This window comes from Somniosus microcephalus, unplaced genomic scaffold, assembly GCF_052327205.1.
Source record: "Somniosus microcephalus isolate GS21.2 unplaced genomic scaffold, FLI_Smic_1.0 unresolved_chr1, whole genome shotgun sequence".
NCBI classification, from domain to species: domain Eukaryota; kingdom Metazoa; phylum Chordata; class Chondrichthyes; order Squaliformes; family Somniosidae; genus Somniosus; species Somniosus microcephalus.
The window spans coordinates 17,635,265-17,648,674 of record NW_028225179.1 but is presented as its reverse complement, the minus strand read 5'-3'; the positions used below and the strand labels follow the sequence as shown (position 1 = coordinate 17,648,674).

General features: G+C 45.9%; 1 non-coding gene across 1 annotated transcript; it reads left to right on the top strand.

Moving 5' to 3' along the window:
- Positions 1-2,213: 2,213 nt before the first annotated feature.
- trnar-ucg (transfer RNA arginine (anticodon UCG)) lies at positions 2,214-2,303 on the top strand. Its single transcript is given in 2 exon segments — positions 2,214-2,250; positions 2,268-2,303. It is a non-coding gene; the product is annotated as a tRNA-Arg (tRNA).
- The last annotated feature ends 11,107 nt before the right edge of the window (positions 2,304-13,410 follow it).

Sequence of the window (13,410 nt, the reverse complement as noted above, 5' to 3'; positions counted from 1 at the left end):
AAAATGCATCACCTCGCACTTTTCAGGGTTAAATTCCATTTGCCACATTTCCGCCCATCTGACCAACCCGTTTATATCGTCCTGTAGCCTGAGGCTTTCCTCCTTGCAATTTAACACCCCACGAATTTTCGTGTCATCTGCGAACTTACTGATCATACCTTTTACATTCTCATCCAAATCATATTTATGTAGATCACAAACAGCAAGGGACCCAGCACCGATCCCTGAGGTATCCCACTGGACACAGGCTTCCAGTCACAAAAGCAACCTTTGACCATCAAACCGCTAGTACCTCCTCCCTCTCGATGCTAATTATTTCAAGTGTGTCACAGTCCCGTTGCCCGATTTCTATGTCTACATCGTCTTTCTCCATAGTGAACACAGATGCAAAAAATTCATTTAAAACCCCGCCTACATCATCTGGCTCTACACACAGATTGCCACTTTGGTCCCTAATGGGCCCTACCCTTTCCCTGGTTATCCTCTTGCCCTTAATATACTTATAAAACATCTTAGGATTTTCCTTTATTTTGCTCGCCAGTGTTATTTCATGGCCCCTCCTCGCCCTCCTAATTTCTTTTTTAAGTATGCCCCTGCACTTTTTATACGCCTCTAGGGCTTCCTCCGTCTTTAGTCTTTTGTAACTGCCAGAAGCCCCCCTTTTTTTCCTAATGCATTTTTGTATATCCCTTGACATCCAAGGTTCGTTTTGAATCTAGCTTCAATCCGACCATTTTTGACAGTCCCTCAACTGAAGCAGCGGAAGGCCTTTTGCTTACATTAAGCTGATTGTACATTTTCAACATTGGAGATCTGTGTGCACGGGCAGGATAAGCGGTGAAGTGGACTTTCTTTCAGGGTATTTCTGCTTAGATGCAAAAAGCAGGAAATGGAATGGCTGAGAGCAGTGTATGGTGGAGACGAGGTGGCCGACAGGCTAAGGCGATGGACTGTTTACCCATTGCTGATCTGTACGTGAGGATTCGGATCCCATCCTCGTCGTTACTTACGTTTGAAACTGGTATACTTTCCGAGCATTTAACTGAATCTTGCCTAAAATAAGCTTTCAAATGCAGTTTCGTCAGAATCCTCCTGGTCTGTGCCCCATGCATTACTCATATCTTGTTAAAATTAAAAGAGACCACTGCAATTCTTCAAATTTCTTGAATGAAGTTGGAGCAGTGATCGCGATTCGGTGATTGTCGAACTCCTCCTTTCTTCTGCTGAGATTGTCACCGAATGAAAGAGTAGAGGGTCCAGAGGCAAATGATTAGGGCGCAGAAACATAAATTTCTCCTTTAGGAGGCAATGTAATTTCAAAAATATTTATCAACCCTAATGAAGAGATTTTCTGTTTTAGTGTCTTTGGTTGAGAGATAAATAATGGGCGAGAAATCCTCGTTCTTTCCGTCATACTCTCAAGGGATTGGAGGACCCGGTTTAACGTCTTACTACAAAGTCGGAGGCACCAACAGTGCAGCACTACCTCAGTACCGCACTGGAGTGTTAGCCTGGATTATGTGCTCAAGTCTGTGGAGTGGTGCTTGACTTTGCTGCCGCTGAGCCACGGCTGACACCTACACTCAGTTCATTTGGCTGGAGAGAAATGACGGAGATAAAGGGAAAAATTATAATGGAGTAAACCTTCAATTTGTCGTCCAACAGAAAAGCGGATATCATAATCGGCCGCCTGTTATAGAAACAGTCCGATTTATGTTGCCATCGATTTCATAAGCATTGAAAATCAGGCCTGTCTATAATGGAATGGGTCGTGGTCAGTTGTTAATCACTCTGGGTCTATTTAAACCGGGAGTGCTCACAATCCCGGATCATTCTGTGTCTGTTTAAAATGGCAGAGCTCACAGTCCCGGATCATTCCATTTTTTTTGAAGTAGAGCGATTTCAGCTTTCATGACCGAGGTGTTGAGTTTAACTAAATGCGGCGGGGCTCGTCCGGGATTTGAACCCGAAACCTCTTGCATTTTAAGCCACAGAAATTTTCTAAGCGAGAGTCATACCCCTAGACCAACGAGCCGCTGATGCTGTGCTGCAAGTTGCATTGTGATTCCCTGCGCTGGTGCAAACCCAGCTCGCAGAAGTCCTGTTCATTCAGTGAAAATGCTTATCTTCTCCTCAATCCGCTTCTTTTTGCGAACAGCTTCCTTGAATCTGCTCACAATTCTCCCCATAAAAAGAGACGCAGCAGCATCTGCGGCTGCGTGGCCTAATGGATAAGGCATCTGACTTCGGTTGCAAGTTTCTCAATTATCAGAAGATTGCAGGTTCGAGTCCTGCCGCGGTCGTTTAATTAACTGGGCAACAATTTTTATGTTTTGAAGCTAGCTCCAATCCGACCATTTTTGACAGTCCCTCAACTGAAGCAACGGAAGGCCTTTTGCTTACATTAAGCTGATTGTACATTTTCAACATTGTAGATCTGTGTGCACGGGCAGGATAAGCGGGAAGTGGACTTTCCTTCAGGGTATTTCTGCTTAGATGTAAAGAGCAGGAAATGGAATGGCTGAGAGTAGTGTGTGGTTGAGACGAAGTGGCCGAGAGGTTAAGGCAATGGATCCTTAATCTATTGCGCGATCCATACGCGAGGGTTCAGATCCCATCCTCGTCATTATTACGTTTGATACTGGTACACTTTCCGAGAATTTAACTGAATCTTGCCTAAAATAAGCTTTCAAATGCAATTTCGTCAGAATCGCCCTGGTGCTCCTGGCCTGTGCCCCATGCATTGATCATATCTGGTTAAAATTAAAAGAGACCACTGCAATTCTTCAACTTCTTGAATGAAGGTGGAGCAGTGATCGCGATTCGGAGATTGTCGAACTCCTCCTTTCTTCTGCTAAGATTGTCACCGAATGAAAGAGTAGCGGGACCAGAGGCAAATGATTAGGGAGCAGAAACATAAATTTCTCCTTTAGGAGGCAATGTAATTTCAAAAATATTTATCAACCTTAATGATGAGATTTTCTGTTTTCGTGTCTTTGGTTGAGATATAAATAATGGGCGAGATATCCTCGTTCTTTTCGGCATACTCTCATGGGATCGGAGGGCCCGGTTTAACGTCTTACTAGAAAGACGGAGGCACCAACAGTGCAGCACTTCCTCAGTACTGCACTGGGGTGTCAGCCTGGATTATGTGCTCAGGTCTCTGGAGTGGTGCTTGACTTTGCTGCCGCTGAGCCACGGCTGACACCTGCACTCAGTTCATTTGGCTGGAGAGAAATGACGGAGATAAAGGGAAACATTTTAATGGAGTAAACCTTCAATTTGTCGTCCAACAGAAAAGCGGATATCATAATCGGCCGCCTGTTATAGAAACAGTCCGATTTATGTTGCCATCGATTTCATAAGCATTGAAAATCAGGCCAGTCTATAATGGAATGGGTCGTGGTCAGTTGTTAATCACTCTGGGTCTATTTAAAACGGGAGTGCTCACAATCTCGGATCATTCTGTGTCTGTTTAAAATGGCAGAGCTCACAGCCCCTGTGGTGTATGTGCCTTTAAGAGCAATTATGGTGTTTGTGCCTTTAAGAGCCCCAGGTGTGCGTAATGCCGGTAATTGCCACTTGGGCTATATAAGCCTGTGTATTGTGTATATCCTTTAGAAACACCCCCCCAGACTTGCTTAGTAAATACCTATGAACCAACTCCTGTCTTCAGTGTCTTTATCTACACACGGACACTGCAGTGGTGACGAAGTGGAAACGGACTTACCTGCAATTCGGCAGCACCTCAAGGACATCGATTCCTCCAGCGTCCAGAAGACTCAAGGAAGTAAGAGAAACTGTGGTTTCACCAGCTGGCCAAGCTGGTGGCAGGTACTGCGCTAATCCTTCCTGGGCGTCAGGCTGGAGTTCCAGCGGCGGGCTCTACAGCTGAGACAGGCAGCGAAATCGGAGGCAAGCAATAACGGACTGGGAGGGTGCACTCGTGAGACGGCCGGCGCGGCAAGCAGGTCAGCGTTTAGACCTCCATCGGGAACGAGTCTCCAACAGTGAATAAACGGAAACCACAGTAAAACAGCGTTGTTATCGGTAGCAGCGGCGGGAAAGCGCGGGAAGCGCCATATCGTTGCTACAGAGAGAAAAAAAAAAGCGCGGGAAGCGCCATATCTTTTCTGAAATGCCTAAATCTGGTAATATTGAGGCTTTTGATGGCGAAATAGAAGATTGGACCACATAACTGGAAAGAGTAGAGGTTTATTGCACTGCAAATGGAATAACAGATGAAAAAAAAGCTTCAGTGCTTCTGAACTTAATGGGCGCGAAGACATACAGGCTGTTACGAAATTTAATCACTCCAGCCAAACCAAAGGACAAGACTTTTAAAGAAATTGTTGATACCCTGCAGGAGCATTTAAACCCAACACCGCTGCTGATAGCGGAACGATTCAAGTTCTTCAAGAGAAATCAACACAAGAATGAAAGTAACGCTGATTACCTAACCGAATTAAGAAAGCTATCAAAGTACTGCCAATTCGGAGCAGGACTATCGGATTATCTTCGAGACAAATTCGTTTGCGGTCTCTTAAGTGAAGGAACACAAAAAAGACTGCTTTCTGAAAAAGATTTAACATTGGACAAAGCTTTCAGTATGGCTGTATCATACGAAGCAGCAGCAAAAGGAGCTGCAGAGATACAACAAGAGACACAGGACTTCGGCACCCATAAAATGACACAGGAGTTCGGAAGATGTTATCGCTGCGGCAGATCCACCCATAACCAAAGGGACTGCTGGTTCAAGGGCAAAGCATGCAGGCAATGTGGTAAGATTGGACACATTGCACGGGTATGCCAATCTGGACAAAAAAGATCCACTGACAGAAAACAAAAAATCAATAAAGAAAAGTACAGGAAGGTACAAATGATGACGGACAATAGCTCCGAAGACCAGAATAGCAATAGCGACTCCGGAAACAAGAGACTAAGCTGTCTCAAATTACATAATGTACTTGCCAAAGAGGATTACCAAACCATTTGGGTTACCCTCACAATAGCAGGGTCCCCAGTTAAAATGGAGCTAGATACAGGATCAGCTCTAACCGTAATAAATCGATGAGATTACGAGAGGCTATTTTTGCATATACCTCTAAAAGACACATCCATTATCTTAAAAACATATATGGGGCAGAAAGTCTACCCCAAAGGAAAAATTAGGGTGCCTGTGGTATACAACGGCAAAGAAATACAAAAGTTGTATTTATACATTCTACAAGATGGTGGTCCACCGTTGTTGGGACGTGAATGGATAAGGAAGATACGTTTAGACTGGCACTCCATTCAGGCACTGACGGTGACCAGTAAGGAAAAAAACAATGATGACATCATACCTGAACGATTAAAAGACATCTTGGCCAACGCCAAAGAAGTGTTTCAAGAGAAACTAGGAACCTTGAAAGGCATCACCGCCTCAATAAAAGTGGAAGATACAGCAATTCCAAAATTTTATAAGGCAAGACCGGTGCCATACGCAATACGTCCGGCAGTCGAGGCAGAGCTGAAGAATTTGGAAAAGGCAGGCGTATTATCCAAAATAGATTGGAGCGAATGGGCAACACCCATCGTTCCAGTCATGAGAAAAACATTGAAAAATAACTCTGAGGAACAGAAAAAAATTCGCATCTGTGGGGACTTTAAGGTGACTGTAAACCCGGTCCTTCACACCGTACAGTATCCTCTTCCGAGGATAGAAGATATTTTCGCCTCACTATCCAGAGGGAAACGTTTCACAAAAATTGACTTGGCACAGGCATATCTACAGATGGAGGTTGAGGAGACCTCTAAAAAATATCTCACAATAAACACACACAAAGGCCTGTACCAGTACAATCGACTGGTTTTTGGAATAGCATCAGCTCCAGCTATCTGGCAAAGAGCTATGGAGCAAGTCCTGCAAGGGATTCCGGGGACTCAATGCTACCTAGACGACATCCTTATAACAGGAGAAAACGACAACGAGCACCTTGCCAATTTGGAGCAGGTGCTCACTAGGCTGAAAGAACGGGGCCTACGAGCAAATCGCCCCAAGTGCGAATTTTTCCAAAATCAGATATCATATTGTGGCCACATAATTAATAAGGAAGGGTTGCATAAGTCACCTGAAAAAATTGAAGCAGTTATAAAAGCCCCAGCACCTGAAAATGTTTCACAATTAAGGTCATTCCTGGGATTAATAAATTACTATCATAAATTTTTACCGAACTTATCAACTATTCTATACCCTCTTAATGATCTTCTACAGACAGGAGTGATTTGGAAATGGAACGAAGACTGTAAACGTGCCTTCCATAAATGTAAAGACTTAATCACATCCGAGAAAATTTTGGCTCATTACAACACATCACTACCAATCAGACTGGCGTGCGATGCATCCCCTTACGGCACAGGAGCGGTATTGTCCCATAGATTCCCTGATGGCTCGGAACGGCCGATAGCTTTTGCGTCACGCTCATTGAACTCAGCTGAGCGTAACTATGCCCAGATAGACAGGGAAGCACTCAGCCTGGTATGGGGAGTGAAGAAATTCAACCATTACCTACACGGACAAAAATTTACCTTGCTGACTGACCATCAACCCCTCATCTCCATATTCAAACCTAAAAAAGGTGTCCCCATTATGACGGCACAAAGACTACAGAGGTGGTCCCTTTTCTAGGGGCACACCAATACAACATTGAATACAAAGGGTCAAAACAGCATGGGAATGCTGACGGTTTATCACGCCTACCGTTGCCAACGATAGAAGAGGCACCTACAGTAGACCCAGTAGAGATATTCCACTCTACCATCGTGGAATGTCTACCGGTGACAAATTCTGCCATTGAAAGGGAGACAAGAAATGACCCTACTCTCTCATGGGTCTACGATTTATCAGTGAAGGGATGGCCAGCACATGGCGAACCACTGTTGCCAGCATTCTCGCAAAGAAGAGAACAGCTGTCAGTGTGCCGAGGAACCTTGATGTGTGGATCCAGAGTGGTGATTCCACCCAAACTCCAGGATAAAGCGCTAAACGAGCTTCACGAGGGGCATCTGGGTGGAGTGAAAATGAAGAACCTAGCTAGGGCGTTTGTATGGTGGCCAGGTATCGATGGAGACATCGAAGACATGACCAAGAGCTGCCTAGGATGCCAGAAGGTCCAAAATGCTCTGCCACAGGCCCCTCTACATCCATGGGAGTGGCCCTCATCTCCCTGGCAAAGGGTGCACATCGACTTTGCTGGTCCATTTATGGACTCAATGTTCTTAATCGCAGTTGATGCACACTCCAAGTGGCCGGAGGTAATAAAGATGTCCTCCACCACCACGGAAAAAACCATCACAGTATTAAGGACCATATTTGCCAGGAATGGGCTGACGGAGCAGATTTGTTCTGATAATGGACCGCAATTTGTGTCCGAAGAATTCAGAAAGTCTTAAAGAACAATGGGGTAAAGCACTACACGTCCGCCCCATACCATCCCGCCACCAATGGATTGGCTGAAAGGTTTGTCCAGACCTTCAACAAGGCCATCAAGGCCATGGGTAATGAAGACATAAAACTTCAGCACAAGGTGGATAACTTCTTATTTGCATATAGGAATGCAACGCATATGGTTACTAACCAAACTCCCGCCATGATGTTCTACAATAGAAACCTAAGATGCCGGCTGGATTTGGCCAAGCCCAACATCCGAAGGGACGTGGAGAACCGGCAGTTTCAGGGCATGAATGAAAGGCCAACTAGGGCCTTCCAGATAGGCTAACCGGTTTTGGCCCGGGACTACCGTACCGAGAAATGGCAGCCTGGAACTATCTGCACACGATTAGGACCAGTGATGTATACCGTGGACATCGGAGGCAGCATAATAAGGCGCCATGCTGACCAAATCATCAACTCATCCGAAAAGGGACAACCTACACCACCACTCTATACATCTAACGATGAAGTAGAGATACCCATATCTACCTCCGATCAGGTGATACTGGAGCCCGATGAACCCGACACTGGCCTTCAAGCCGAATCAGCCTTGCCAGAAGAACCTACGACACCACCAGAAACTACTACACCCCCGAGGCATTATCCGGACCGAGTCAGGAAGCCTCCTGAGAGACTAACTTATAATTAATTAATACAGCAATGTATATTATTTTGCATATAACATGTAATTAATAATTACTTAAAATATGATGTACTAGTTAGCTAGAAGGGGAGGAATTGTGGTGTATGTGCCTTTAAGAGCAATTATGGTGTATGTGCCTCGAAGAGCCCCAGGTGTGCATAATGCCCCTGCATTGCTCATATCTAGTTAAAATTGAAACATTCCACTAGAATTCCTCAACTACCTTGAACGAAGGTGGAGCAGAGACCGCGAATCGGAGAATGAGAACCCTCCCTTCCTTCTTCTGAGATTGGCACCGAATGAAAGACTAGCGGCAACAGAGGCAAATGATTAGGGAGCAGAAACATAAATATCTCCTTTGGGGGCAATTTAATTTCAAAAATATTTATCAAACTTAATGACGAGATTTTCTGTTTTACTCTCTTTGGTTGAGATATAAATAATGCGAGAGAAATCCTCGTTCTTTTCAGCATTCTCTCATGGGATCTGAAGCCCCAGTTTAACGTCTTCCTAGAAAGACGACACTGCAGCACTACCTCAGTACTGCACTGGAGTGTCAGCCTGGATTATGTGCTCAAGTCTCTGGAGTGAGGCTTGAGTATGCTACCGCTGAGCCACGGCTGACACCTAAACTCAGTTCATTTGGCTTGAGTAAAATGACGGAGATAAAGGGAAAAATGAGAATGGAGTAAACTTTCAACTTGGCGTCCAAGAGTAAACCTGACATTGTTATAGAAACAGCGAGATTAATGTTGACATCGATTTCATAAGCATTGCAAATCAGGCCTGTCAAAAATGAGCGGGGTCGTTAACAGTTGCGAATCATTCTGGGTCTGTTTAAACTGGGAGTGCTCACAGTCCCAGATCATTCTGTGTCTGTTTGAAATGGCAGAGCTCACAATCTCGGATCACGCCTTTTTTTTTTAGAAGTAGAGCGATTTCAGCTTTGATGACCGAGTTGTTGAGTTTAACTAAATGCGCCAGGGCTCGTCCGGGATTTGAACCCAGAACCTCTCGCATTTCAAATCGTCAAATGCCCAAAGCGAGAATCATACACCTAGACCAACGAGCCACCGATGGGTATTTCTACTTAGATGCAAAAAGCAGGAAATGGAATGTCTGAGAACAATGCGTCGGCGAGACGAGGTGGCCGAGAGGTTAAGGCGATGGACTGCTAATCCGTTGCGTGCTACACGTGTGGGTTTGAATCCCATCATCGTCATTACTGTGTTACATGTTTGTTGCTGATGCACTTTGCTGATGCACTTTGCTGATGCAGTGCATCTTGCAGATGGTACACACTGCAGCCACAGTGCACCGGTGGTGGAGGGATTGAATGTTGAAGGTGGTGGATGGAGTGCCAATCAAGCGGGCTGCTTTATCCTGCATGGTGTCGAGCTTCTTGAGTGTTGTCGGAGCTGCACTCATCCAGGCAACTGGAGAGTATTCCATCACACTCCTGACTTGTGCCTTGTAGATGGTGGAAAGGCTTTGGGGAGTCAGGAGGTGAGACACTCGCCACAGAATTCCCAGCCTCTGGCCTGCTCTTGTAGCCACAGTATTTATATGGCTGGTCCAGTTCAGTTTCTGATCAATGGTAACCCCCAGGCTGTTCATAGTAGGGGATTCAGCGATGGTAATGCCATTGAATGTCAAGGGGAGATGGTTAGAGTCACGCTTGTTGGAGATGGTCATTGCCTGGCACTTGTGTGGTGCGAATGTTACTTGCCACTTGTCAGCCCAAGTCTGAATGTTGTCCAGGTCTTGCTGCATATGGACACGGACTGCGTCAGTATCTGACGAGTCTCGAATGGTGCTGAACAGTGTGCAATCATCAGCGAACATCCCCACTTCTGACCTTATGATGGAGGGAAGGTCATTGATGAAGCAGCTGAAGATGGTTAGGCCTAGGACACTGCCCCGAGGAGCTCCTGCAGTGATGTCATGTGATTGAGATGAATGACCTCCAACAACCACAGCCAACTTCCTTTGTGCTAGGTATGATTCCAACCAATGGGGAGTTTTCCCCTTGATTCCCATTGACTGCAGTTTTGCTAGGGCTCCTTGATGCCACTCTCGATCAAATGCTGCCTTGATGTCAAGGACAGTCACTCTCACCTCACCTCTTGAGTTTAGCTCTTTTGTCCATGTTTGGACCAAGGCTGTAATGAGGTCAGGAGCCGAGTGGCCCTGGTGGAACCCAAACTGGGCGTCAGTCAGCAGGGTATTGCTGAGTAAGTGTCGCTTGATAGCACTGTCGACGACACCTTCCATCACTTTGCTGATGATTGAGAGTAGACTGATGGGACGGGAATTGGCCGGGTCAGATTTGTCCTGCTTTTTGTAGACAGGACATACTTGGGCAATTTTCCACATTGCCGGGTAGATACCAGTGTTGTAGCTGTACTGGAACAGCTTGGCTAGGGGTGCAGCTAATTCTGGAGCACAAGTCTTCCGTACTATTGCCGGAATGTTGTCAGGGCCCATAGCCTTTGCAGTATCCAGTATCTTCAGCCGTTTCTTGACATCACGTGGAGTGAATTGAATGGGCTGAAGACTGGCATCTGTGATGCTGAGGCCCTCAGGAGGAGGCCGAGATGGATCATCCACTCGGCACTTCTGGCTGAAGTTAGTTGCAAATGCTACAGCCTTGACTTTTGCACTCACGTGCTGGGCTCCACCATCATTGAGGATGGGGATATTTTTGCAGCCTCCTCCTCCTGTTAACTGTTTGATGCTGATGCACTTTCCAAGCATTTCACTGAATCTTACTTAAAATGCAATTTCGTGAAAGCTGCACTGGTGTTGCTGGTCTGTGCCCCTGCATTGCTCATGTCTTGTTAAGATTAAAACATTCCACTGGAATTCCTCAACCACCTTGAATGAAGGTGGAGCAGAGATCGCAAATCGGAGATTGAGAACCCTCTCTTCCTTCTTCTGAGATTGGCATCGAATGAAAGACTAGCGGCAACAGAGGCAAATGATTAGGGAGCAGAAAAATAAATTTCTCCTTTGGGGGCAATTCAATTTCAAAAATATTTATCAAACTTAATGACGAGATTTTCTGTTTTACTGTCTTTGGTTGAGAGATAAATAATGCGCGAGAAATCCTCGTTCTTTTCAGCATTCTCTCATGGGATCTGAAGCCCCAGTTTAATGTCTTAATAGAAAGACGGCAATGCTGACAGTGCAGCACTCCCTCGGTACTGCACTGGAGTGTCAGCCTGGATTATGTGCTCAAGTTCTGGAGTGGGGCTTGAGTTTGCTGCCGCTGAGCCACGGCTGTCAACTAAACTCAGTTAATTTGGCTGCAGTAAAATGACGGAGATAAAGGGAAAAATGATAATGGAGTAAACTTTCAACTTGGCATCCAAGAATAAACCGGGTATCGTTATAGAAACAGCGCGATTTATGGTGCCATCAATTTCATAAGCATTGCAAATCAGGCCTGTCTATAATGGGCGGGGTCGCGGTCAGTTGCGAATCATTCTGGGTATGTTTAAACCGGGAGTGCTCACAGTCCCGGATCATGCCGTTTTTTTTAGAAGTAGAGCGATTTCAGCTTTGATGACCGAGTTTTTGAGTTTAACAAAATGTGTCAGGGCTCGTCCAGAATTTGAACCCTGGACCTCTCGCATTTGTAAATGGTCAAATGCCCAAAGCGACAATCATACCCCTAGACCAACGAGCCGCCGATGTCATCCTCTCATTTGCATTGAGTTTCACTGCGCTGGTACGAATCCAGTTCGCAGAGGACCTGTTTATTCAGTTGAAATATTATTATCTTTTCCTCAATCCACTTCTTTTTTCGAGCAGTTGCCTTGAGCCTGCTCACAATTCACCCCATATAAAGAGATTCAGCAACATCAGCGGCCGCATAGACTAATCGATAATGCTTTCTGACTTCGGTTGCGAATTCTTCAGTTATCTGAAAAGTGCAGGTTCGCGTCCTGCCACGGTTGTTTAATTATCTGGGCGACACTTTTTCTGTTCTGAATCTGGCTTCAAACTGACCATTATTGACAGTCCATCACCTGAAGCAACGGAAGGCCTTTTGCTTACATTAAGCTAATTGTACATTTTCAGCATTGCAGATCTGTGTGCACGGGCAGGATAAGCGGTGAAATTGACTTTCTTTCAGGGTATCCTACTTAGATGCAAAAAGCAGGAAATGGAATGTCTGAGAGCAGTGCATCGGTGAGACGAGGTGGCCGAGAGGCTAAGTCGACGGACTGCTAATCCATTGTGTGCTGCACGCGTGGGTGGGGATGCCATCCTTCTCGTTACTGTGCTAAATGTTTAAAAAAAAAAAAATTAAATCATTGATGGGATGTGGACGTCGGTGGCTGGCTAGGCCTGCATTTAGAGCCCATCCCTAATTGCCCTTGAGGAGATGGTGGTGACCGTCTTCTTGAACCGCTGCAGTTCATGTGGTGTAGGTACACCCACAATGCTGTTAGGAAGGGAGTTTCAGGATTTTGGCCCAGTGACAGTGAAGGAACGGCAATACAGTTCCAAGTCAGTATGGTGTGTGGCTTGGAGGGGAACTTGTAGGTGGTGATGATCCCATGCGTCTGCTGCCCTTGTCCTTCTAAGTGGTAGAGGTCGCGGGTTTGGAAGGAGCTGTTGAAGGAGCTTTGGCGAGTTGCTGCAGTGCACCTTGTAGATGGTACACACTGCAGCCACAGTGCGCCGGTGGTGGAGGGAGTGAATGTTGAAGGTGGTGGATGGAGTGCCAATCAAGCAGGCTGCTTTATCCTGAATGGTGTTCAGCTTCTTGAGTGTTGTTGGAGCTGCACTCATCCAGGCAAGTGGAGAGTATTCCATCACACTCCTGACTTGTGCCTTGTAGATGGTGGAAAGGCTTTGCGGAGTCAGGAGGTGACACGCTCGCCGCAGAATTCCCAGCCTCTGGCCTGCTCTTGTAGCCACAGTATTTATATGGCTGGTCCAATTCAGTTTCTGATCAATGGTAACCCCCAGGATGTTGATAGTGGGGGATGAAGCGATGGTAATGCCATTGAATGTCAAGGGGAGATGGTTAGAGTCTCGCTTGTTGGAGATGGTCATTGTCTGGCACTTGTGTGATGCGAATGTTACTTGCCACTTGTCAGCCCAAGTCTGAATGTTGTCCAGGTCTTGCTGCATATGGACACAGACTGCATCAGCATCTGACGAGTCTCGAATGGTGCTGAACAGTGTGCAATCATCCCCCCTTCTGACCTTATGATGGAGGGAAGGTCATTGATGAAACCGCTGAAGATATTTTGGCCTAGGACACTGCCCTGAGGAA